Below are 6,389 nucleotides of genomic sequence, written 5' to 3'. Positions count from 1 at the left end.
ACTCCCCGTCCTCAGCCTCTACTGACACTCCCCCCCCATCCTCAGCCTCTGCTGACCCCCCCCGCCCCCCGTCCTCAGCCTCTGCTGACCCCCCCCCCCCGTCCTCAGCCTCTGCTGACCCCCCCCCCCCGTCCTCAGCCTCTGCTGACCCCCCCCCCCCCCGTCCTCAGCCTCTGCTGACCCCCCCCCCCGTCCTCAGCCTCTGCTGACCCCCCCCCCCGTCCTCAGCCTCTGCTGACCACCCCCCCCCCGTCCTCAGCCTCTGCTGACCACCCCCCCCCCCGTCCTCAGCCTCTGCTGAACCCCCCCCCCCCCCCGTCCTCAGCCTCTGCTGACCCCCCCCCCCCCCCCGTCCTCAGTCTCTGCTGAGTAATTCTCCACTAGTGTGTGGTGCAAGTCAAGTGTTGTAGGCCTATCAGAGGTACCCGCTCTAGTCACCTGACAGTCTTCCCATAATTGCTGAAAAAAATGGAAAATCCGTCCCCAGTACTACATCATACTTCAAGGAGGGCGCTATTGTAACCTTGTGATCTACAGTACCATAGGGAGTAGAAATACAGACATTAACCGTTTCATAGCCCCAAATACCGGCCTGTATAGACACTATAGCGGGGTCCGGCCTGTATAGACACTATAGCGGGGTCCGGCCTGTATAGACACTATAGCGGGGTCCGGCCTGTATAGACACTATAGCGGGGTCCGGCCTGTATAGACACTATAGCGGGGTCCGGCCTGTATAGACACTATAGCGGGGTCCGGCCTGTATAGACACTATAGCGGGGTCCGGCCTGTATAGACACTATAGCGGGGTCCGGCCTGTATAGACACTATAGCGGGGTCCGGCCTGTATAGACACTATAGCGGGGTCCGGCCTGTATAGACACTATAGCGGGGTCCGGCTTGTATAGACACTATAGCGGGGTCCGGTTGTATAGACACCATAGCGGGGTCTGGCTTGTATAGACACTATAGCGGGGTCCGGCCTGTATAGACACTATAGCGGGGTCCGGCCTGTATAGACACTATAGCGGGGTCCGGCTTGTATAGACACTATAGCGGGGTCCGGTTGTATAGACACCATAGCGGGGTCTGGCTTGTATAGACACTATAGCGGGGTCCGGCCTGTATAGACACTATAGCGGGGTCCGGCCTGTATAGACATTATAGCGGGGTCCGGCCTGCATAGACATTATAGCGGGGTCCGGCCTGCATAGACACTATAGCGGGGTCCGGCCTGTATAGACACTATAGCGGGGTCCGGCTTGTATAGACATTATAGTGGGGTCCGGCCTGTATAGACATTATAGTGGGGTCCGGCCTGTATAGACATTATAGTGGGGTCCGGCCTGTATAGACATTATAGCGGGGTCCGGCCTGTACAGACACTATAGAGGGGTCCGGCCTGTATAGACACTATAGCGGGGTCCGGCCTGTATAGGACACTATAGCGGGGTCCGGCCTGTATAGACATTATAGTGGGGTCCGGCTTGTATAGACACTATAGCGGGGTCCGGCCTGTATAGACATTATAGCGGGGTCCGGCCTGTATAGACACTATAGCGGGGTCCGGCCTGCATAGACACTATAGAGGGGTCCGGCCTGTATAGACACTATAGAGGGGTCCGGCTTGTATAGACATTATAGTGGGGTCCGGCCTGTATAGACATTATAGCGGGGTCCGGCCTGTACAGACACTATAGAGGGGTCCGGCCTGTATAGACACTATAGCGGGGTCCGGCCTGTATAGACACTATAGCGGGGGTCCGGCCTGTATAGACATTATAGTGGGGTCCGGCTTGTATAGACACTATAGCGGGGTCCGGCCTGTATAGACATTATAGCGGGGTCCGGCCTGTATAGACATTATAGTGGGGTCCGGCCTGTATAGACATTATAGCGGGGTCCGGCCTGTACAGACACTATAGAGGGGTCCGGCCTGTATAGACACTATAGCGGGGTCCGGCCTGTATAGACACTATAGTGGGTCCGGCCTGTATAGACATTATAGTGGGGTCCGGCTTGTATAGACACTATAGCGGGTCCGGCCTGTATAGACATTATAGCGGGGTCCGGCCCTGTATAGACACTATAGCGGGGTCCGGCCTGTATAGACACTATAGCGGGGTCCGGCCTGTATAGACACTATAGCGGGGTCCGGCCTGTATAGACATTATAGTGGGGTCCGGCTTGTATAGACACTATAGCGGGGGTCCGGCCTGTATAGACATTATAGCGGGGTCCGGCCTGTATAGACATTATAGCGGGGTCGGCCTGTGTAGACATTATAGCGGGGTCCGGCCTGTATAGACACTATAGCGGGGTCCGGCTTGTATAGACATTATAGCGGGGTCCGGCCTGTATAGACATTATAGTGGGGTCCGGCTTGTATAGACACTATAGCGGGGTCCGGCCTGTATAGACACTATAGCGGGGTCCGCCGGCCTGCAGTGGTGTCCTCTGGGGGGGGGGGGGGGGGGGGGGGGGGGGGAGGGGGGGGGCCCCAGAGGGGGCCACGGCCCCCCCTATATCATGATTGGCCCCCCCTTGTGCCCCCCCCCTAGGCAGCAGTAGGTCACTAGCAGCTCTCATGGCCATCAGGGGGGTACAGCTAGTTCACCAGTAAGGGTCCCGAGCCCCCCGGAGCCATCCTTTCTTATAATAAACCTTCAGCCCTGTCACCACGCAGGGGCCGCGCTATGCAGACAGGAAGCTCCTCCCCCTCCCCTGTATACTGCACCTTGTGGAGCAGGCCCGCTGTGTGTATACAGGCCCGGACACCACCAGTATGAAGACTTACCTGCCCACTGCTCATGCTGCCCTTTTAAAGTAAGGAACTTGCTTGGGGGAGAGGAGGAAAGTTGTAGGAGACAGTGGGAGGTAGTTCAGTGTTTCCCAACCAGGGGGCCTCCAGCTGTTGCAAAACTACAACTCCCAGCATTCCTTTGGCTTTATGAGCATACTGGGAGTTGTAGTTTTGCAACAGCTGGAGGCCCCCCTAGTTGGGAAACACTGATCTATCTCTCATCTATCCATCCATCCATCTCTCATGTCTATCTCAGATAGATGAGAGATAGATAAAAGATAGATAGATATATAGATACATAAATAGATGGATATATAGATAGATAGATATGAGATAGATAGAAAGATAGATGATAGATATGATATAGATAGATATGAGATAGATATGAGATAGATAGATATGAGATAGATAGATATGAGATAGATAGATAGATATGATATAGATAGATAGGATATAGAAAGATAGATAGATAAAGAACAATATGATACAGCACGCCACAAGTTTGCAGAAAATGGTGGTTTATTCCATCATGTGCATAGACTATGCTGCATCATATTGTTCTTTATCTAGATTGAGGAACCAGTGGACCCAGGTTCCAAGTATGCGAGCACCCCGACTTCTCTCTAATCTCTGGATTTTGGTTGTACCGTTTTTATTTGTTATAGATAGAAAGAGATAGTATCTATCTATCTATCATCTATTTATCTTTCTATCTATCTCATATCTATATATCCATCTATTTATGTATCTATCTATCAATCTCTCCTCTATCTGAGATAGATATGAGATAGATAGATAAATAGAAAGATAGATAAATCAGTGTTTCACCAACCAGGGGGCCTCCAGCTGTTGCAAAACTACAACTCCCAGTATGCTCATAAAGCCAAAGACATGCTGGGAGTTGTCATTTTGGAATAGCTAGAGGCCCCCCTGATTGGGATACACTGATCTATCTCTCATATCTATCTATCTATATTATCTAAGTGTTTTATTCCCCCATGTACGTGTGACGTTTCGATAGCATCCCGCCATCTTTATCATACGTACAGTTATACATTCTGTAGTCTCTGACATCACTGCGCTTCATCACAAACCGTGACATCACTGCGCTTCGTCATAAACCGTGACATCACTGCGCTTCGTCATAAACCGTGACATCACTGCGCTTCGTCATAACCCGTGACATCACTGCGCTTCGTCATAAACCGTGACATCACTGCGCTTCGTCATAAACTGTGACATCACTGCGCTTCGTCATAAACAGTGACATCACTGCGCTTCATCATAACCCGTGACATCACTGCGCTTCATAACAAACCGTGACATCACTGCGCTTCATAACAAACCGTGACATCACTGCGCTTCATCATAAACCGTGACATCACTGCGCTTCGTCATAAACCGTGACATCACTGCGCTTCGTCACAAACCGTGACATCACTGCGCTTCGTCACAAACCGTGACATCACTGCGCTTCGTCATAAACCGTGACATCACTGCGCTTCGTCATAAACCGTGACATCACTGCGCTTCGTCATAAACCGTGACATCACTGCACTTCGTCATAAACCGTGACATCACTGCGCTTCATAACAAACCGTGACATCACTGCGCTTCATAACAAACCGTGACATCACTGCGCTTCATAACAAACCGTGACATCACTGCGCTTCATAACAAACCGTGACATCACTGCGCTCATAACAAACCGTGACATCACTGCGCTTCATAACAAACCGTGACATCACTGCGCTTCATAACAAACCCGTGACATCACTGCGCTTCATAACAAACCGTGACATCACTGCGCTTCATAACAAACCGTGACATCACTGCGCTTCATAACAAACCGTGACATCACTGCGCTTCATAACAAACCGTGACATCACTGCGCTTCATCACAAACCGTGACATCACTGCGCTTCATCACAAACCGTGACATCACTTGCGCTTCATCACAAACCGTGACATCTACTGCGCTTCATAATAAACCGTGACATCACTGCGCTTCGTCATAAACCGTGACATCACTGCGCTTCGTCATAAACCGTGACATCACTGCGCTTCATAACAAACCGTGACATCACTGCGCTTCATAATAAACCGTGACATCACTGCGCTTCATCACAAACCGTGACATCACTGCGCTTCATAATAAACCGTGACATCACGGCGCTTCATAATAAACCGTGACATCACTGCGCTTCATAACAAACCGTGACATCACTGCGCTTCATAATAACCGTGACATCACTGCGCTTCATCACAAACCGTGACATCACTGCGCTTCATAATAAACCGTGACATCACGGCGCTTCATAATAAACCGTGACATCACTGCGCTTCATAATAAACCGTGACATCACTGCGCTTCATAATAAACCGTGACATCACTGCGCTTCATCACAAACCGTGACATCACTGCGCTTCATAATAAACCGTGACATCACTGCGCTTCATAATAAACCGTCACTGCGCTTCATAATAAACCGTGACATCACTGCGCTTCATCATAAACCGTGACATCACTGCGCTTCATAACAAACCGTGACATCACTGCGCTTCATAACAAACCGTGACATCACTGCGCTTCATAACAAACCGTGACATCACTGCGCTTCATAACAAACCGTGACATCACTGCGCTTCATCCTGTAATTTGATGTCACTGTGTATAACAACCCTGTAGTGACATCACAGTTTATTATTCTTGAACGCTGACTTCACTGTGTATATTTTCCCGGTACAATGACATCACTGTATAGTACCCTCTACTGTGACAACACTGCGTTTATTAACCCTGTAGTGGCAAAACTGTTTATTGTCCCTGTACAGAGACATTACTGTTTATATGAACTCTGAGCTGTGATGTCACTGTGCATATTTCCCCTGTATTGTCACTCGCAGTGCAAAGTAAATATGTACAGTGACATTAGGGTATACAGGCTTAATATATACAGTGATGTCACAGCACAGGGATAATACACACAGTGATGTCACAGCACAGGGATAATACACACAGTGATGTCACAGCACAGGGATAATACACACAGTGATGTCACAGCACAGGGATAATACACACAGTGATGTCACAGAAGGGGGATAATACACAGTGATGTCACAGTACAGAGATAATACACACAGTGATGTCACAGTACAGGGATAATACACACAGTGATGTCACAGTACAGGGATAATACACAGTGATGTCACAGAAGGGGGATAATACACAGTGATGTCACAGTACAGAGATAATACACACAGTGATGTCACAGAAGGGGGATAATACACAGTGATGTCACAGTACAGAGATAATACACACAGTGATGTCACAGCACAGGGATAATACACACAGTGATGTCACAGCACAGGGATAATACACACAGTGATGTCACAGTAGGGGGATAATACACAGTGATGTCACAGCACAGGGATAATACACACAGTGATGTCACAGCACAGAGATAATACACACAGTGATGTCACAGCACAGGGATAATACACACAGTGATGTCACAGCACAGGGATAATACACACAGTGATGTCACAGCACAGGGATAATACACACAGTGATGTCACAGCACAG

Source organism: Hyla sarda, chromosome 7 (genome assembly GCF_029499605.1).
Source record: "Hyla sarda isolate aHylSar1 chromosome 7, aHylSar1.hap1, whole genome shotgun sequence".
NCBI classification, from domain to species: Eukaryota; Metazoa; Chordata; class Amphibia; order Anura; family Hylidae; genus Hyla; species Hyla sarda.
The sequence above is the reverse complement of the archived record's forward strand: the minus strand, read 5'-3'. Positions refer to the sequence as shown.